The 19,875-nt window shown below is 39.4% G+C and overlaps 1 long non-coding RNA gene and 1 pseudogene across 1 annotated transcript; one reads left to right on the top strand and one right to left on the bottom strand.

Moving 5' to 3' along the window:
* Window positions 1-19,875, top strand: part of LOC143437277 (pre-mRNA-splicing factor CWC22 homolog) — a 119,767-nt pseudogene that overhangs the window by 28,830 nt on the left and 71,062 nt on the right.
* On the bottom strand, window positions 14,962-18,076 carry LOC143437384 (uncharacterized). The gene is made up of 2 exons (XR_013106876.1): window positions 17,406-18,076; window positions 14,962-15,217 (listed from the first exon to the last, which is right to left on the bottom strand). It is a non-coding gene; the product is annotated as an uncharacterized LOC143437384 (long non-coding RNA).

Genomic DNA, 19,875 nt, shown 5'->3' with positions numbered 1-19,875 from the left:
GTTAAGTTTATGACATGACTCCCAGCACCCACCAATTATGTTAAAGGCCACAACAGCTTTCTAATTAGATGCTTGCACACATCCTCCCAATTGCAACAGACATTTTAAAAGGCAGCATTCAATCAGAATTTTCTTAATCCCCTGCCATGTTCTTGACTAGCCTAGGCCTGTGGCCAGGAATGGCTGTGGCTGTATCCCCTATTTTTCAGCTTGAACAGTCTGCTCAGGCAGAGACAGCAGCCCTGTCACCCACAAGATGCCACCATGGGGGATGGCTCTGTCAATCTCCAATGCTGTCTCCACAATGCTTGGCTGAACTCAGACCACCCTGCCATCCATGTGGGCTCGGTCAAATGAGATTTTAATGCTTAGGTTATCCAAAGCCTTTATTTGTTTGGTAATGCTCAATAACAAGATGCCAATACAATCAGAGATGTCACCCAATACCCAGTCCAGATATATCAACTACCTTTGGCTGCTAGAGACATACACACTTCTGCTTCTATGTTCCCTCTCTCTCTTGTCCCTCTCCTCTATCTCCTGCTCTTCTTCTCCTTACTCCTCCCACCTTAGCTCCCCACGTGCTGCTTACAATCAATCCTTTCCCCATAGACATTTGGGGCCCTACCATCACCTAAACATTCTTGGCTGATGATGGTCCATTGGGGATGGGGGCAAGCTAGCTCAAATAGAATAAAGACCCTGTTGGGAGTTGCATCAGATCGGCTCCTGTTGTGTCATTTTGTGGATCACTAACATTTCCCTGGCACATGTTCAATTTATACTAAGATGGAATAGCAGGCAAAGATATTTCTTTTCAAGGGAAGATAGTTGGATAGAGTTGACAGTAGACCATTGCTCCAATATTCAAAATAAACACCTGCCAGAGGCTCCCAACAACATTCTTTGCAGCACTGAGCAGCAGAGAAAGGATTGGGTGCTCAAAGCAATTTTCAATTACATACAGAGGCAAGCCTCAGCTACAGGCAACATTCCTATGAACAGAAAAAATTAATAAGAAGGAGTTTTAAAAAGTGGGAAAATTCTTTTTTTAATAAAAAAAGATTTATTTATTTTATGTATGCAAGTACACTGTTGTCTTCTGACACACCAGAAGAGAGCATTGGATCCCATTACAGATGGTTGTGAGCCACCATGTGGTTGCTAGGAATTAAACTCAGGACCTCTGGAAAAGCAGTCAGTGCTCTTAACCACTGAGCCATCTCTCCAGCCCTGAAAGAAATTCTTAATGACTTGGGATTGAAAGGGAATGAGAACCAACAAGAGAGTATAGCAGTGTTGCATTTGAAATCAATAATTGACTTTTAAAACAAATATATGTAGAATAAATTTGGTAGCATTCATTCTGTTTCTATTTTGTGGAATAGTCCAAGGTATATTGGTCTTAGCTCTTCTTTGAAGGTCTGGTGGAATTCTGCACTAATACTACCTAGTCCTTGCCTTCTCTTGGACAGGAGGTTTATAATGCCTCCTTTGATTTCCTATGTGGTTATACTACACTTTAGATAATTTACCTGATCTTGACTTGAGTTTATGGTATCTGTCTAGATCATTATCCTTTTCTCTGGCCATACATTTCATCTAGATTTTCCAGTTTAGAGAAAGAATTAATGATTTTTTAAAATTTTTCCTCAGTTTCTCTTGTTATGTCTCCCTTTTCACTTCTAATCTTGTTAATTTGGATACTGTCTCTGTGCCCTCTGGATAGTCTGGCTAAGGGTTTTTCAATCTTGTCGATTTTGTCAAATGTTGGGGGCCAACTTTTAGCAGAAGCTTTGCAGCCATCTTGAGCCATATACCCTGACATGTGTCTTGGATTACAATAGCCTACAACAGCTGAGCACACTCCGCTAATCTTGGTTTAGATACCTTGAGATTAAAGGTGCGTGAGATTAAAGGTGTATAACTTAAGAGTTAATTAGAAGTGTAGAGATCAGATTTAGATACAAGACCTAAGGGTATGATTAAAGGTGTGACTTAGAGGCATGGCTTAGAAGTGAGACATATAAATGGCAGAGACAGAACAGAACAGAGAATCAGACACTAGACAGAAGATAGATCTGAGATAACCTGGGAAGACAGAGAGTGAATCAGACACAGCAGAGAGAAGTCAGAGAAGCAGGCACTTGGAAGAGAACTTGGAAGAAGTAACTTGGAATTTGGAGGCACTAGGGAGTAGGAACTAGGGACTAGGGACTTGAGACTTAGAAGAAAAGAGACTGAAGAATAAATGGGATTGAAACACACTGTCTGGTCTCCATTCTTTGAGTCAGTCCTCACTCTCTCTCTTGCTGAACCCCAACCCGCGGACTGGAGCAGCAGCCCGGGCCTCAACATTTTGCTCAGGCCGTGACATTTTTTGGCCGCCTGAACATGGGGCTAGTGCGGTTCCTGACATTTTTTGGTGCCCAACGTGGGCTAGTGCGGTTCTCAACAGTCAAAGAACCAACTCTTGGTTTTGTTGAGTCTTTATACTGTTCTCTTCCTTTCTGACTGGTTCATTTTTGCCTGTGGAGAGGTGGGCTGTGGGAAGCAGCTGGGTGCCTGATAGAGCATAGGCCTTGAACCCCAGACCTTTATTGGATGGCAGGTGTTCTGCCCTGGTTCTTTTTATTTAGCTTCAGCCCTCCAGAGCTCACAGAGAGGTCTATGGCCATCAGTCATGAGGAACAGTGCCTCAGGCTCTCCCACATGTAGATGAGGTATATTCAAGCTTTCAGACCAAGCCAATAGGCGTTATCTGCTGACTGACCTAACCCACCCTGAAACTGTATATAAGGGCTATTCAGGGGAAGTAAAGTGTATGAGAATCATCCTGGTGTCTGACAGTTTTTGTAGCAAGAGCTGTAACACTTAGGAGGAGACCTGCTATCCCAGAACCTGCCTGGGACACCAAGCTGCCTCCCTGCTAGTCAGCCGGTTCCTAATAGACCCAGCACGGGCCAGCTCAGCATGGAGACAGGTGCAGCCCTGGGAGTGACTGGGCAGCAACAGCAGAAACTGGAGCAGAGGTAGCAATGGAGGCAGGCAATCTCCCATCCCTGCTCGGACCCTGTCCTGAGCTGGGCTAGAGATTGTCATAGGACACCCTCTGGAACATGGGACCCACATCTGCCCTGAGTTTGATTATTTCCTGGTGTCTATGTCTCTTATGTGTGTTTTCTTCCATTTGTTCTAAAGCTTTCTGGTGTGCTGTTAAGTTCCATGTGTAGGATCTCTCTGGTATGTTTATGAGGGCACTTAGTGCTATAAATTTTTGTGTTACCACTGCTTTCACTGTGTCTCATAAGTTTTGTTATGCTGTGTCTTGATTCTCATTGAATTCTAGAGTCTAGTCTTTTATTTCTTTCCTGAGCAAGTTATCATTGTATAGAAAGTTGTTCAGTATGTGGCTTTCTGATATTTTTGTTATTATTGAAGTCCACATTATCCTGTACTCATTTCATAGGATGCATGAGAATATTTCAGTCTTCTTGTATCTGATGAGTCTTCATTTGTGACAGATTTTTTTTTTTTTTGGTTTTTTCGAGACAGGGTTACTCTTGTGTAGCCATGGCTGTCCTGGAACTCACTCTGTAGACCAGGCTGGCCTGGAACTCAGGAATCCACCTGCCTCTGCCTCCCAAGTGGTGGGATTAAAGGAGTGCACCACCACTGCCCGGTGATTTGTTACAGATTACATGGTCAATTTTGGAGAAGATACCATGTGGTGCTAAGGAGAAGATATATATATATAATTATATGTCTACCTTTTAATTTCTGATTTTGGTAATTAGGATATTGTCTCCTAATTAAAATGTCTGTGTCCTTTCATTAGTTTGGCTAAAAGTTTATCTATCTTGTTGATTTTCTCTATCTATCTATCTATCTATCTATCTATCTATCTATCTATCTATCATATATATATATATATATATATATATATATATATATATATATTTGTAGGGTGAAATGTTACATATGGAAGAGTCAGAAGAAAGACTTAAGAAGGTGAAGAGGATGGCAACCCCATAGGAAGAACAACAGTGTCAACTAACCTGGACACTTTAGGGCTTCCAGAGTCTAAGCCAAAAACCACAGATCATACAGGGGATAATTCATGGCCCTGGTCATGTGTGCAGCAGAGGACTGCCTTGTCTGGCCACAATGGGAGAGGATGCACTTAACCTGGTAGAAACTTGATGCCACAGGGAAAAGGGAAACTGATGGAGGTGAGGTCCTGGTGGGTGGGTGGGTGGGTGGGAGAGAAAACTCTCAGAGGCAGCAGCAGGGAGGAAGATGGGTGGAAGGCCTCAGGAAAGAGGGACCAGGAAAGAGGGCAAATTTGGAATGTAAAAAAATTATAATTTTAATTTAAAAAGGTAATAAATATATTGAGTTTGAAAAAGAGCAGATAGATGGTTTCCTTGCAGAGAAAGTGGCATTAATTCACTATTCTTTGACCTGGATGCTATGTGCAATGTTAGCTGATATGATCTGTAACATGACACACACAGCTACAGCCAATGCCCTGTGTCTCAATCATCTGACCTGACTTAACACTGAAAGTTCATTGGCCGTATCTCCAAAGTTGGAAATTCAATATTCCTTGGATTATGCTAAAGTTCCCAAATTATATACCGATCAATCTAGTTTGTCTTCATTCACCTGACATGCTGGCAAATTAGAAAATTATTACCCTGTCACCATCAGATTGTTTTTTTTTTTGTAATGGTGACTCCCGGGTTACTGATTGGAAGTGATGTCATTAAAACCATCATCTCAACAAAGTAACTTATTTAAATAGTGCATCATTTGCCTCCCTGTCAAATTTAAGGAGAAAAAACAACCATGGCGTTAATCAAACTTTGGGTTAAATGTAACCTGAATACTTCACGGAATCTATCATCGAGCCCATGGTGGGTCCCACCATAAATTTCATTGTGCAGACACCAACTATTGTATATCAAGTACACTGACATAAAATAAGCCTTTTTAATGCCAGAAGTTGTAGCCACATTCCATTCCATGATGTTGGTACTTGATTCTGTAATAAGGAGTAACATTTATCACCCTCTGGTTAATGAGTGTGAGCCCATTTATATTGCCAAAGAGGGTCTTAAATATTCCAACATAGCTGAAGTACAAGAAAAAGGCTTTGAAACCAACTCTATGAAGATAATAGAGGTCCTTAAAGTGGAAATGATGAAATCACTTAAAGAAATCGAGGAAAGCACAAACAATTAGAGGAAATCAATAAATACCTCAAAGACAGCCAGGAAAACACAAACAAAAAAGTGGAGGAAACCAACCAATCTTATAAATAAAGCCAAGAGCCGGGCAGTGGTGGCGTACGCCTTTAATCCCAGCACTTGGGAGGCAAAGGCAGTGGATTTCTTAGTTCCAGGCCAGCCTGGTCTACAGAGTGAGTTCCAGGACAACCAGGGCTACACAGAGAAACCCTGTCAAAAAAAAAAAAAAGAAAAGAAAAAGAAAAAAAAAAGAAATAAACAAATAAAGCCAAGAGAAACAAACAAAGATTAGAAGGAAATAGAAACAATAACAAAATCACAAACTGAGGGAATAATGGAAACAAAACTTCAAGGCTGCAAAGAGGAACTATGGAGGCAAGATTCACAAACAGAATACAGAGATGGAAGACAAATCTCAAGCACTGAAGATACAATAGAAGGAATGGATATATTACACAAAGAAAATGTTAAATCTAAAATTTCCTGACATAAAATATCCAGAATATCTAGGACACTGTGAAAGGATAAAATATAAGGATATTAGGACTAGAGGAAAATGAATATTAGATCAAATTCTCCTAAAATATTGATAACAAAATCTTTTTTTTGTTTGTTTGTTTTTTTGTTTCTTGTTTTTCAAGACAGGGTTTCTCTGTGTAGCCCTGGTTGTCCTGGAACTCACTCTGTAGACCAGGCTGGCCTCGAACTCAGAAATCTGCCTGCCTCTGCCTGCCTCTGCCTCCCAAGTGCTGGGATTAAAGGTGTGTGCCACCATCGCCTGGCCTTGATAACAAAATCTTAGAAGAAAAGCTTCCAAAATAAGGATGGAGGTGCCCATCAAAGTAAAAGAGTCATGAAAATACCTAACAAAATGGTCCCTAAAATGAAGTCTCCTGTATAATAATCAAAAGATCCAGTACAAAGAAAGAATACTAAAAGCTACAAAGATCAAAAGTCAATGAACATATAAATGAACATCTTTTAAAATTGCATATGACCTTCAAGGAAGTTAACAATACACATGAAAATGCAGGTAGTACATAATTTTGTATTATCTGCAAAAGAAAGGAAAGCACACAAATACCCCAACACCAGCACCAGCACCACTAGCAGCAGCAACAACAAAATACAAGGAGTTAACAATCACTGTTCATTGACTCTCTCAGTATCAATGACCACAGTTCACCAGTAAAAAGACAAAGGCTAATCAAATAGATGCTAGTAAAATATATCCTTCAATTGCATAGAAAACTATAGCTCAACATTGAGAATAGGCATTAATTCCAGGTAAAGGAATGTAAAAACATATTCCAAGCAGATGGACCAAAGGAGCAAGCTGATGCAGTCATTTTAAAATACAGCAAAATCGATTTTAAACAAAATTAATCAAAATAATTGGATAAAGACACAACAAATTCCTCAAGTTCAAAGTATCTTTTGAGTTTTATACCATCATGTAACTGTAATCCCATATATCTTCAAAAACAAATAGCATATCATATCCATTCAAATTCACAGGACGTACTTCACCATTCCTAAATGCCATTGTGAGGAAATACTGGGCTAAAAGAAGACCAAAAGCCAACAAGGCAATCTCCAAACTCTGCATCTTCATGTCTGATGTCAAGCATTCTTCTAATCTTCAACTCCTTCCTGCTTTGCTCACTTCAGCACAATTCTTTCTCTTTGGCAGGTTTTATTCCCTGAAACAGTTTTCCAGAGCAGGTATCCCACAGCTCTGGAATCTCAAAGTATTAGGATTTCAAAGGTAACTTCAACATTACAGCTTCTCTTTCCAGTATCAGGGATCCGTACATGATCATCTGTGTTCCTCAAAAGAGATTGGGTCACTTCACCAGCTCTTCCATCTATACCACTCTAGCTTCTGGCTGACTCCACTTTACTGCTGCTGCTGTTGTCTCTGCTCATCCCATGGGAATGACATCTTCAATATGCTGGGTTCTTCCCCTGCGACTAGGATTCACTATTTTCCTCTCATGCACTCTCTTCACAGGGCCAAGCTTCAGCTGCTCTGCATGACAGATTCATTTATGCCTCTGAAACCAATACCACCTGGCTGATTCTTACACATGATCAACTCTAGGTGCACAGCAAGTTACAACCTTGGCTATCTCTGGAGCACAGCTTCTTTGTCCTCTCAGAAAACAATTCTGAGAAGATTTCACCTCAGTGATACTGGTTTCTTCTTCATCCCCACTAATATTCTAACTACAGCCAACGAGCATCAATTGTCTCAGTCATCCCTTCTATTCTTTCCTCTAAAAGCAGAGCCACATGGACAAAGCTGCTGAGTTCTTTTGCTTGCTGGGGCTGGAATATGTCCCCTTCTATTACATCATCACCAGCTTTCTAATTTCAACAATTTCACTGCCTTAGCTTGACTGTCCTGGATGTTACTCAGTAGATTAACCTTGAACTCAGAGGTCTGCATGGTTCTGTCTCCTGAATGCTGAGTAATACATGTGTAACACTTTGCCCGTACCTAACCTTTTCATTACCTAAACCTTGTTCTGTACCAGGATGACTTGAATCAGAAATCTGCTTGACTCTGATCTCCTGAGATTTAAGGCATGTTCCACCATGCCTGGACCTAAGTATATCCTATATCCTTTAAGATTTTAAATGAAAAACGTAGTATAGTAATCACAATCTGTCAATTGTCAATTTCACACATACTTGTATCTCCTTATGTCCACATAAAAACAATAACCAGTAAATAATAATGCCTAACATTATACTGTTCTCATCCATACAACTTCACATCCATATGTTTAAGTGGATGGAATCTTGCCATAATGCCACTATTTCTTTAATACCTTTGTGTATCTTTGATCACAGGATTTAGTTTCATTCAACTTCCTGGTGAGATTTTATCTTTGAGCCTAACATTTTATATTTTTCCTTTCTAAGATTACTAAGCATGATCAAAACAATCACCATGAGAGTAAACACATTCCAAAGGCTATGCTTGGCTTTCCTGAGATGTCCTTTGTCAATGCAATTAACAAAATAAACCTCTTTACCTTCAGAGAAGGGCGAAAGGCAGCAATATTCTTCAGAAAAACATTATAAAAATTATATACAAAATTCAATCCACCCTTAGTACATATGTGTTCTACCAGCATGGCCCATGAAGTTCCACTTAATGCATGCTTAAATCCAAAGTCTAAAAATCCACATTGCTTCCAACAAAAGCATGGTCAAGCCTACCAATAAGAATAATTAAGTCTGGGGTACCAACTTCTGTCTCAGATTGAATATCTATTGCTATGAAGAGACATTGTTACCAAGGCAACTGTTTTAAAGGCAAATAGTTAATTGGGTCTGTCTTACACTTTCAAATGTTTAGTTCATGACCAACATAGCAGGAAGAATGACAGCATGCAGGCAACAATGATGCTGGAGAAGGAGCTGAGGATTGTGCATTTTAATGAGAGGGCAGTCAAGAAGAGACTGTCTTCCAGCTGAGTGTTAGCAGAGTCTGTTTTTTACTGGCCAGAGCTCCAAAGACCACCACCCTAGGAGTTCACTTCCTTCAAAAGAGTAACATCTACTCTCACAAGGCCAAACATAATAACATTGTCACTTTTTAGAGACAAACATATTTAAATCACCTCAGTTTATTCTTACTATACATTATTTTATGCATTTAAATACGATTAGGACATGCAAATGCTTTACCACTGATTACTTTCAGAAGGTTTCTCTCTAGTATGTGTTGATTTTTGTATTCAGAGAATACTGTGGCATGTAAAGGATTTTCCAACTTGAGGACATTCACAAGATTCCTGTCCAATTTGTGGTCTTTTATGTCTTTGGAGACTACAGTGATAGGCACAGGCTTCTCCACGTTTGTTACATTCATAAGGTTTCTCTAAAAATTGTGTTACTTGAAGTATTTGGGGAGTACATTGTCATGCAAAGACTTTACCTCATTCATGGCATTCATGCAGTTTCTCTACAGTATGTGTTCTTTTATGTATCTGGAGATGCCTGTGACATACAAGGGCTTAGCACCTTGATGACACTGAGTCACTCTCTTGAATGTGTTTTATTATGTGGTCGCAGATAAAAGTGAATTGTCAGTTTTTCCACAGTGATTACATTAATGAGGCTTCTCTCCAGTGTGATTTCGTTGTGTGTGTGTAAAGAACTCTGACATGCAAAGGCTTTACCACATTGTGAATGTTCAAGCAGGTTTGTCTCTTGTATATGATCTCTTCTGTCACTGCAGATGACTGTGACTTGCAAATGCTTTACAAAACTGATTACATTCATGAGGTTTCTCTCCTGTACCTGTTCTTTTATAATAATGGAGATTCTAAAGTTGTGAAAAGTCTTTACCATGTTGATCATATTCATGAAGTTTCTTCCAATATGGGATCCTTTATGTTTTTGAGACTAGTGGGCTATGCAAAGGCTTTACCACAATGATTACATTCATAATTCTCTCCAATATGGGTTCTTTTATGTTTTTAGGAAAATCTTTATGGAAAGGCTTTTACCACAATGATCACATTCATAGGTTTCTTTCCAATATGGGTTCTTTTATGGGTTTGGAGACAAAAACTTTGTGAAAAGGCTTTTAGTATATTAATTACATTCACACATTATCTCTCCAGTATGTGATCATTTATGTCTTTGGAACCTTTTCACTTATAAATGGTTTTGTCCACATTCATTACATAACTAAGGTTCCTCTCTGGTATGTGTTCTTTTATGACATTGGAGATTACTTTGTTCTGTAAAGCATTTACCACATTGATTACATTCATGAGGTTTCTCTCCAGTATGTGTTCTTCTATGATATCGGAGACCACTGTGACATGAAAAGGCTTTACCACATTGATTACATTCATAAGGTGTCTCTCCAGTATGTGTCCTTTTATGATATTGGAGATGACTTTGTTGTGTAAAGCCTTTACCACATTGATTACATTCATATGATTTCTCTCCAGTATGTGTTCTTTTATGTATTTGGAGATTGCTGTGCCTTGAAAAGGCTTTACCACATTGATTACATTCATAAGGTTTCTCTCCAGTATGTGTTCTTTTATAATATTTGAGAGTACTGTGGTCTGAAAAGGTTTTACCACATTGATTACATTCATAAGGTTTCTCTCCAGTATGTGTTCTTTTATGATATCGGAGACCACTGTGACATGAAAAGGCTTTACCACATTGATTACATTCATGTGGTTTCTGTCCAGTATGACTTCTTTCATGCCTGCAACAATAATGGGCACATGTGAAAACTTTACCACATTCATAGCCTAATCAATCATTTTACAAATATGTATAAGTTTTACAGTTGGTCTAATAATAAAGAATACTCAGATCTTGGGGTTTTATCACTTTGATGTTCATGGTTGTACTTGCTCACTTTGGGTTGCTTTACCTCTTTGAAATTACCTGTGATGGTAAGAGCATTTATTACATGGCTCAAATTTTTTTCATCACAGCAGGAAGCATGGCAGGTATGGAAGAAAACATGATGCTGGTGAAGAAGCTGAGAGTTCTGCATCTTGATCCAAAGGCAGTCAGGAAGAGACTGTCTGCCAGGGAGCTAGTAGGAGGGACCATTCTGCACTGGGTGGAACTTCAAAGCCTTCAGTAATACACTTCCTCCAAGGCCACATCTCATACTAACTTCCTCCCACTCCCTGAGCCAAGCATATTTATACTACCATATTCCACTGCCTGGCCCCCATATGATTGTACAAACACATGATAATATGGAGACCATATTTAAGAACAGCATAATACAAAATGTGTGAGGGTCAAATTAAACGTCCCATAATCTATAGAAGTCTCATAAATGTTAAGAGTTCAAAGTTCAAAGTCTCTTCTGAAATCATTCCAATCATGTAACTGTAATTCCTTATACTTTACAAAACAGATAGCACGTAATATCCACCCAAATTCACAGGATATACTTCACCATTCTTAATCACCATTGTGAGAAAATACTGGGCCAAGAGAAGACCAAAAGCCAGCAAGAAAGTCTCCAAACTCTGCATCTCCATGTCTGATGTCAAAGTGTTCTTCAGATCTCCAACTCCTTCCTGCTCTGCTCACTGCAACACAATTTTTTCTATTTTGCGGATTTTATTTTCTGAAAGTAGTTTTCCTGAGAAGGTATCCCACAGCTCGGGAATCTGAAAATCTTGGGGTCTCCAAAGTAATTTCAAAATTACAGCTTCTTGTTCCAGTATCTGGGATCCACAGATGATCTTCTGTGCTCCTAAAACAACCTAGGTCTCTCCTCCAGTATTCCCTCTATAGTATACTAGCTTCTGCTTGACTCCACTCAACTGCTGCTCTGTTCTGTCTGCTCATCCCACGGGACTGACTTCTTCAACATGCTGGGTTCTTCTGTGACAAACAGTCTTGACTGCATTCCTCTCATGCTCCCTTCATGGTGCCAAGCCTTAGGTGCACTGCATGAAACATTCATGTCTTAAAACCAGTGCCACCTGGGTGAGTCTTACCCAGGACTGAGTCAAGCTGCACCACAAGGGACAACCTTGGCTACCTCTGGAATACAACTTCTTTCTCCTCTCAGAAAACCCTTACCAGAAGACTTTACCTCAGTGATGCTGTTTTTTTCTTCGTCCCCACTAATTTTTTAACTATAGCCAACCAGCATCAATTGTCTCAGACTTCCCTTCTATTCTTGCCTCTAAAGCCAGATCCACATGGACAAAGTTCCTGAGTTCCTCTGCTTGCTGGGGCTGGAACATGGCCCCTTCTATTACATCATCACCAGCTTTCTAGTTTTCAACAACTTCACTGCCTAAGCTCGGCTGTCCTTGAACTTGTTCTGTAGATTAACCTTGAACTCAGGGATCTACATGGCTGTGTCTCCTGAATGTTGGGTAATACATGTGTAACACTTTGCCCATATCTAAGCTTTTCATTACCTAAAACTTGTTCTGTACCAGGATGGCTTGAATCAGAGATCTGCTGGACGTTCATCTCCTGGGATTTAAGGTGTGTACCACCATAACTGGACCTAAGTATATCCTATAATATCCTTTTAAATTTTTAATTGAAAACCCAGTATATTAATCACAATCTGTCAATTGTCAATTGACACATACTTGTATCTTCTTATGTCCACATAAAAACAATAACCAGTTAATAATAATGCCTAACATTATGCAGTTCACATTCATACAACATCACATCCATATGTTTAGGTGGATGGAATCTTGCCATAATATCACCATTTCTTTAATAACATTGTGTATCTTTGATCACAGGATTTAGCTTCATTCAACTACCTGGTGAGATTTTCTCTTTGAAGCTAACATTTCATATTTATAAGATTACTAAGCATGATCAAAACAATTACCATGAGAGTAAACACAGGCCAACAACAAAGGACAGGATCTCTGACCCAAGGAAGATATGCTAAATTTGTTAGAATCGATGAAGAATGACCTTCCATCTCATGACAACTCCAAGTTCAAAACTACAGAGTCACATATGAACTGGGCAGAGGGTAGTTCAGGAGGTGGGAAATGAGGTCTTTGTCTTTCTACCCTTTAAAATAAGGTAGGCAGAGACTGATTTTGCCCTGGATGCTGTCTGGAAGAGCTCTCTGTCATGGACTAGTCAATGGGTGTAGGTCCTGTTGTTAAGAAGGATTTAACCCAAGGTGTGGGGCTGGTAACTAAATGGACTAGGGTGGAATCTGTCTCATTTCCTCAGTGAGAGAATAACAAAGTGCCACACACAATGCAGACAGCCACAAGGGGGCAGTAAATGCGACACAGCAGATTCCTCCACTCAGACAGAGGAGAAAATGAAGACAGGGTGGCAGCTTTGAGCCCTGTAGCAGGGCTCCAAGTCTGCCCTAACCTTCCCAGAAATTAAGACCAGAGAAACACCAGCTCTAGAACATTTTCGAAGCACTTTGGGGCTGCGACTCTCCAGCGTATCCACTGTAGCAGGGTTCCAGGTTCAATTTAATCATCTCCCTCCACAATACTCAAGAAAAACCTGAAAACCAAGGCACAAAGACACAAATCTGGCAGACAAGCAACTAACATAGAAATAATGGTTCATCTTAACAACCGGCCTTTCAATCCTTTAGTTGGGAGTCCTGAGGGTCTTGGGGCTCCAGTCAATGCACTAAAATGTTATGTCCACATCACAGAGGCCCCAACGACCAACGAGGATCCTATTGTAATGCAAACACATGGAGGTCTTTATTATGAGCTCTGTAATAAGGATGCTTGCCAGTCAGCCTCACGTGAGATCGAATCTGAGAGACCAAGTCTAGGGGGTGCTGGGTATTTATTGCAGTTACAGCAAGATTGGGACATTAACACACAGGTCAGCAACTTAATATTTTAAAAACTACATGTCTGGCATAATCTGCAGGAACCAACCAAGGGGGTAAAATCATCTGACAACCATGATGGGTAGACTAAATTTTTTTTCTGTATGGTGTATTAGTTATCTATATGAAGCTTAACCCTGCAGTTGTACCTTGACTGGCTGTTGACAAGGAGGGCTTGTCATAAGATATTTGCTCAAGTGGACTTTGTGCACTCTCTAAAACAGAACTGATTGGGCTTTACAAACTCATCTTTGTACCTGAGGTCCTTATTATTGAAACATGGTCCTGTTCAACCACAAGCCATGCATGGCAGTATAAAAGGTACATTGTCCAAAGATCTACCTCACTATCTGTTACTGCACTGTTTGAAACTGTTTTCCTGAGCAGGTACCCCACAGCTCTGGAATCTCAAAATATTAGGGTTTCAAAAGTAACTTCAATATTACAGTTTTTTTTGTTTTTTTGTTTTTTGTTTTTTTGTTTGTTTTTTTGAGACAGGGTTCCTCTGTATAGCCTTGGCTGTCCTGGAACTCACTCTGTAGACAAGGCTGGCCTCGAACTCAGAAATCCGACTGCCTCTGCCTCCCAAGTGCTGGGATTAAAGGCGTGCGCCACGAACGACCTGCAATATTACAGTTTCTTATTCTAGTATCTGGGATCTACACAGGAGATTGGGTCACTTCTCCAGCTCTTCCCTCTGTAGCATTCTAGGTTTGCTTGACTCCACTTTACTGCTGCTGCTGTTCTTTCTGTTCATCCCATGGGACTGACATCTTCAATATGCTGGGTTCTTCCCCTGCAACTAGGATTCACTGCGTTCCTCTTATACACTCCCTTCACCTTGCCAAGCCTTAGCTGCTCTGCATGATAGATTCATTTATGCCTAAAAACCAATACCACCTGGGTGATTCTCACACATGATCAACTCCGGGTGCACAACAAGGGACAACCTTGGCTATTTCTGAAACACAGCTTCTTTGTCCTCTCAGAAAACACTCACCACAAGATTTCACCACAATTATACTGGTTTCTTCTTCATCACCACTAATTTTTTAACTACAGCCAACCAGCATCAATTGTCTCAGTCGTCCCTTCTATCCTTTCCTCCCAGAGCCACATGGACAAAGCTGCTGAGTTCCTCTGCTTGCTGGGGCTGGAACACGGCCCCTTCTAATAACATCGCTTCCAATCACTAACCCTGGAGTCACCATTACAAAAAAAGACCGTGACCTGATGGTGACAGGGTAATCATTTTTTAAGCTGAATGTATCATGGAGCCTATGGTCGGTCCCACGATAAATTTCATTATTATGTGGACACAAATTATAGTATATCAAGTACATTGACATAAAATAGACCTTTTTACTTCCAGAAGTTATAGCCACATTCCATTCCATGACATTGGTACTTGATTCTGTAATAAGGACTACCATGGCCTTGGATGGCAGCGTCCGCCGGGGCCTCAGGGCCTCACCCTCTTTCCTTGGGGATTTGTCACCGCGTTGTGTCGTTGTGTCGGCTGGGAAATAAATCATCGGAAAATCGATAGAGATGATGAAGCTGCATCTTCTAATTCATCAATTGGATGCATCAACTATAAAACATGAAATATAAAAATTACATATAAAATACATCGGATATAACTTCTAAAATATAAAATTAAAAATTAAGTTAAAATAGAATGAGAAAAACATTAAATATAAAACATCAATATAAATTATAAGATAAATCAAAATATAAAATATAAACTAACAAAATGACACATTATATGGTAATATAAAATTTTTAAAAATTAAAATGGAAAATAATATAAAATATAAAATAAAACATACAATCTGATATAAATATTTTACTATGAAATAAAGAATATAAAACATAAAATTTTAAATTAAAATATGTGATAAATACAAAATGTAATATACAAAACATAAATATAAAACATAATATAAATATAATAAAATAAATTAAAAAGTAAATAAAATATAAAATACATCAAATATAAAACATAAAATTAAAAAGTGAAAGTAAAATAAAATAGAAAATAATACAAAATATGAAATTTAACATAAAAATAAAATATAAAACACAATATATAAAATATAAAATAAAATTTAAATATATAACAAAATGTAAAATATAAAATATAAATATGTAAATGTAAATAAAAAATAAAATAAAATATAAAACATAAAGAATAGAAAATAGAAAATAAAAAACTAACAGTAAAGTAAAATATAAAATAATATAAAATATAACATTAAATATTAAAAACAATACATAATAATATATATGATATAACATGAATATAAGTACAAAATAAATAATAAAATTAAATAAAACATAAAATATACTAAAATTTAAAATATACAATAAACTATAAAATGTAAATATGAAACATACATAAAAACAAAATAAAACTAAAATATACATCAAATATAAAATATAAATTATAAAATTAAAAAAATGAAAGTAAAGTAACATATAAAATTAAATATGAAAAAAATTGTATACATAAAATATAATGAAAACATAAAACATAAAATAAAAATATAAAATAAAATATAAAATATAAAATAAAATGAAATAAATTTAAACTTCAAAATATATAAAATATAAAATATAAACTATAAAACATAAGTATAAAGCATACTGTGAATATGAATTATAAAATTAAAATAAAACATAAAATAAATTAAATATAAATTAGAAACAGAAAAATAAGAGTAAATCAAATAGTAAAATAACGTAAAATATGAAATCAAATACGAAATAAAAACTGAAATAAATTATAAATATAAAGCATGATGTAAATATGAGTAAAAATACGTAAAAATTTTTTAAATAGTTTAAGAAATGAATTTTAAAGATTTTAAAATAAAAATCTGCTTGGACTTTCAATTCTACACCTGGCTCTGTGAGGGAAATAAAATTGTTAAATATCACACTGCACGTGTCAATTCCTCTCGGACGCTGTTTGACCAATTGTGCTTCAACATACGGCGAAATATGGAAAACAGTAATAATCATGATTTGTCTATAGCATATTTTATATTAAATTTTATTCATTTTATGTTACATTTATATTTTATTTTATATTATTTTATATTTTTATTTACTTAATTTTTTATTATAATAATGATTTGTTTATAGCATGTTTCATATTTTATATTTCCTTTTTATATTTTATTTTATTCATTTTATGTTAAATTTATATCTTATTTTCTATTTTATTTACTTAATTTTATATTTGTGCCTTATTTTAACCTATTTTTTATTTACTTTACTATATTTTATTATATTTTATATTTTTATCTTATTTAGGTTTTTTCATATTTTATATTTTATTTTAAATTTTTATTCGTTTTATTTTACGTTTTATATTTTGTATTTTATTTCATTAGAATTTTATTTTCTTATTTCATTGCACATTTTATATTTACATTTTTATTTATATTTATTAGGATCATCCCAAGATGATTATTGATTTGCACTGACTGCTGCCATCAACTATGGATCCGTATTGATTAATTATCGGTTATTGATTATTAACTATTAATCGGTATTGATTGCTGATCAGCAATACCTGCTGATTATCGATCGTTGATTACCATCAGTATTGAACATTTTTAGTCACTGACCAGCAACGACTATTCGTCATTGATTACCATTGATTACCGGTTACAATGAGTATTGATCTTCATCGGCATCCCATCATCATCATGCCCCTGCCTCTGCCTCCAGAGTGCTGGGAACAAAGGCCTGCGCAACGATTTACGGATTACCTCGATTATTGATAATTGATTAGTATCGATTAGTATCGACAGGGTCGGGGCCGCCACGGGGAATCACGGGATCGATCGCCGCCGCCGCCGCGGAAACCCGGGATTGCCGCCGTGCGCCTGCGCGGGTGGCCATCGCCGGCTGTGACGTCACGGGGAGCACGACGGAGGCAGCGGCGGCCGCGACGATGCCAGTGGGGCCGCTGTCGGAACACGGTTGGGTTCGCGGGGTTCAGTCGCGCTTCCTGTGACGTCAGAAGCCCGCAAAGGAGTCGGCGGACGCCGCGGGGCATCACGGGAATCGCGCGCCTCCGCCAGTGACCTGGAGAATCGCGCGGCCTCCGCCGTGCGCCTGCGCGGGTCCCCGTTGCCGGCTGTGACGTCACGGGGAGCACTACGGGGTCGACGGGAGCCGCGGTGACCGTCGGGATCCCGGTGCGGCAGCCGAGCGGGCGCGGTGACGTCACATGCCAGCGCCGGGGTCGCAGGGTGACGGCCGCGGTTCGCGGTCACCGGGAGCTGCTTTCGGCGGGAACCGCGTCTGCTTCCGCCCCGCAGGGTCAGAGGAGTGCGCGACCGGAAGTGCCCTGGCGAGTGCCCGGGAACCAAAAGCGATGCCGGGTCGCCTGGCAGAAACGCTTCCCCGCCCTTCCCGAGGAGCGGAGCTGCCCTCCCCGGAAGCGGAAGTGCGGCACAGAAGCCCTCGGCGGCGGCGGTCGCGGGGACACAGCGCGGCGGGCGGTGGGCGGGGAGTAGCGACAGTGAGCCGAGGCCCCGCCCACCCCGGGGTCGCGCTGATCCGGTTCTATCCGGCTACTGGTCTCCCGCGGCTTCAAGAGAGGACGAGGCCGCTGCGGGAACGTGGCGCGCGGGTGCCATTGCGGCCGCGGGCGGGGCAAGCGGGGAGGGCGGGGTAAGGGCGGATCCGGGGCGGGGCCAGGCGGGGGCAGGGCCAGTGGGGATCCCGTTCTGTATTTACCATTACTGAGATTCCCTTCTGCCTGTGGGCGGGGCTTAGTCAATGTCCTGTGATGTCAGCGTGGGAGGAGCCAGGCCGACTGAGTGACGTGGGCGGGGCCGGGCCCGTGTGGGCGGAGTCAGTGTAAATCCCAGTTTATTTACAGTTCCTGAGTGGGTGGGGTTTACTATTTACACTATTTACTTATTTACAATAAGCCTTAATTAGCACAAGAGCAGCTATTGATCTCTAGCTGTTATGTCTCTATCCCAGCCAATAATCCCACTATATAATTTGCCATGTTTTGTCTAAGCTGCTTTTAACTTCAATTAGCCAACCCACATGGTCATTATTTTATGACTCACCTAACCCTTGGCAGCTTCCTCCCTTTATCTTCTTTTCCCCTCCAGGTTCTTCTTTGATGCAGGGGAAGTCCTGGAATGCTAAAACCTGTTTCTGTCTCTTCTGTCCAGGTATCAGGTACTGACTGTTGGCATCTCTATTCAGCAGTTGGAAATAATTTGAGGGAAACATCACAATAGCATCACTTGGGTCTATGTGTGGACTCTCTTGTCTCTGGGACAGTCAGGCCTTGGGGGCCTGCAGTTATATATAATACGTAGTGACAGACTAAACCTCAACTAGTGGAGGTCAGGGCCATCTGGTAGGAGTCTGGTTTCTGTGTAGGTTCCAGGTATTGAACTGATTACAGATGTCCCTGGATTCCACTATACTTAATGTCCTCAGTTGTAAGTAAGTAGAAAACTGATGGTTAAGGTAAGGGACAAGGAACTGAGAAGAGAGATAGGACTGGGTCCAAACTACGCTTATCTCACCATATCCTGGAGTTGCCACAGGTTGCTTTCTCTGCATTTGTGTCACATCATGAGTAATGTCATATGACTAAATGGGTACACCCATTAACTCATTGTATATTTGTTTTAGCTAACAAATATTTCTTGTAACTCTAAGTGAAGGTAAGGAAGCATTTTACATCTGGATATGATTTCAGTAATTGGATTGATTACACATTACTCAGGGGCAGTTGCACTTACTTATTTTGGTGATTGGTGTGTTTGAGATAGGCTCTGGCTGCATAGCTAGCTAGCCTCTGTTGGCTTGAACTTAAAACAGATTTGTAGTTTGTTTTAAGGCTAAAGATTTATAAGTTAACTTATATCTTTTGCTTTATCTCCTTGAACATAGCATAGTTAGCGAAAATGCTAAAGTTCTCTACCCACTAATTTTGGTCTTAGGTTGCTCTCATTTGTATAGTTTATTTCTTTTTTGTCACAGTTGTATTTGTAAATTGACTGTAAACAAAAGTGCTGTCATAGTGGAATACAGTTGGTCTAGCCAGTTGCTTCTTGCCAGGGTTACTTCAGTCCACTTCACAGATAAACTAATGTGAGGTTGTTGGTATCAGGCTCTGAACCCAGTGACATCACATCTAGGCAACCCGCACTTCATTGCCAATGCAACAGCCATACATTCCCAGAAGCCACCTGGCTACCT

This window comes from Arvicanthis niloticus, chromosome Y, assembly GCF_011762505.2.
Source record: "Arvicanthis niloticus isolate mArvNil1 chromosome Y, mArvNil1.pat.X, whole genome shotgun sequence".
Lineage (NCBI taxonomy): Eukaryota > Metazoa > Chordata > Mammalia > Rodentia > Muridae > Arvicanthis > Arvicanthis niloticus.
Note: the sequence above shows the minus strand (reverse complement) of the source record. Positions and strands in the feature narration are given on the sequence as shown.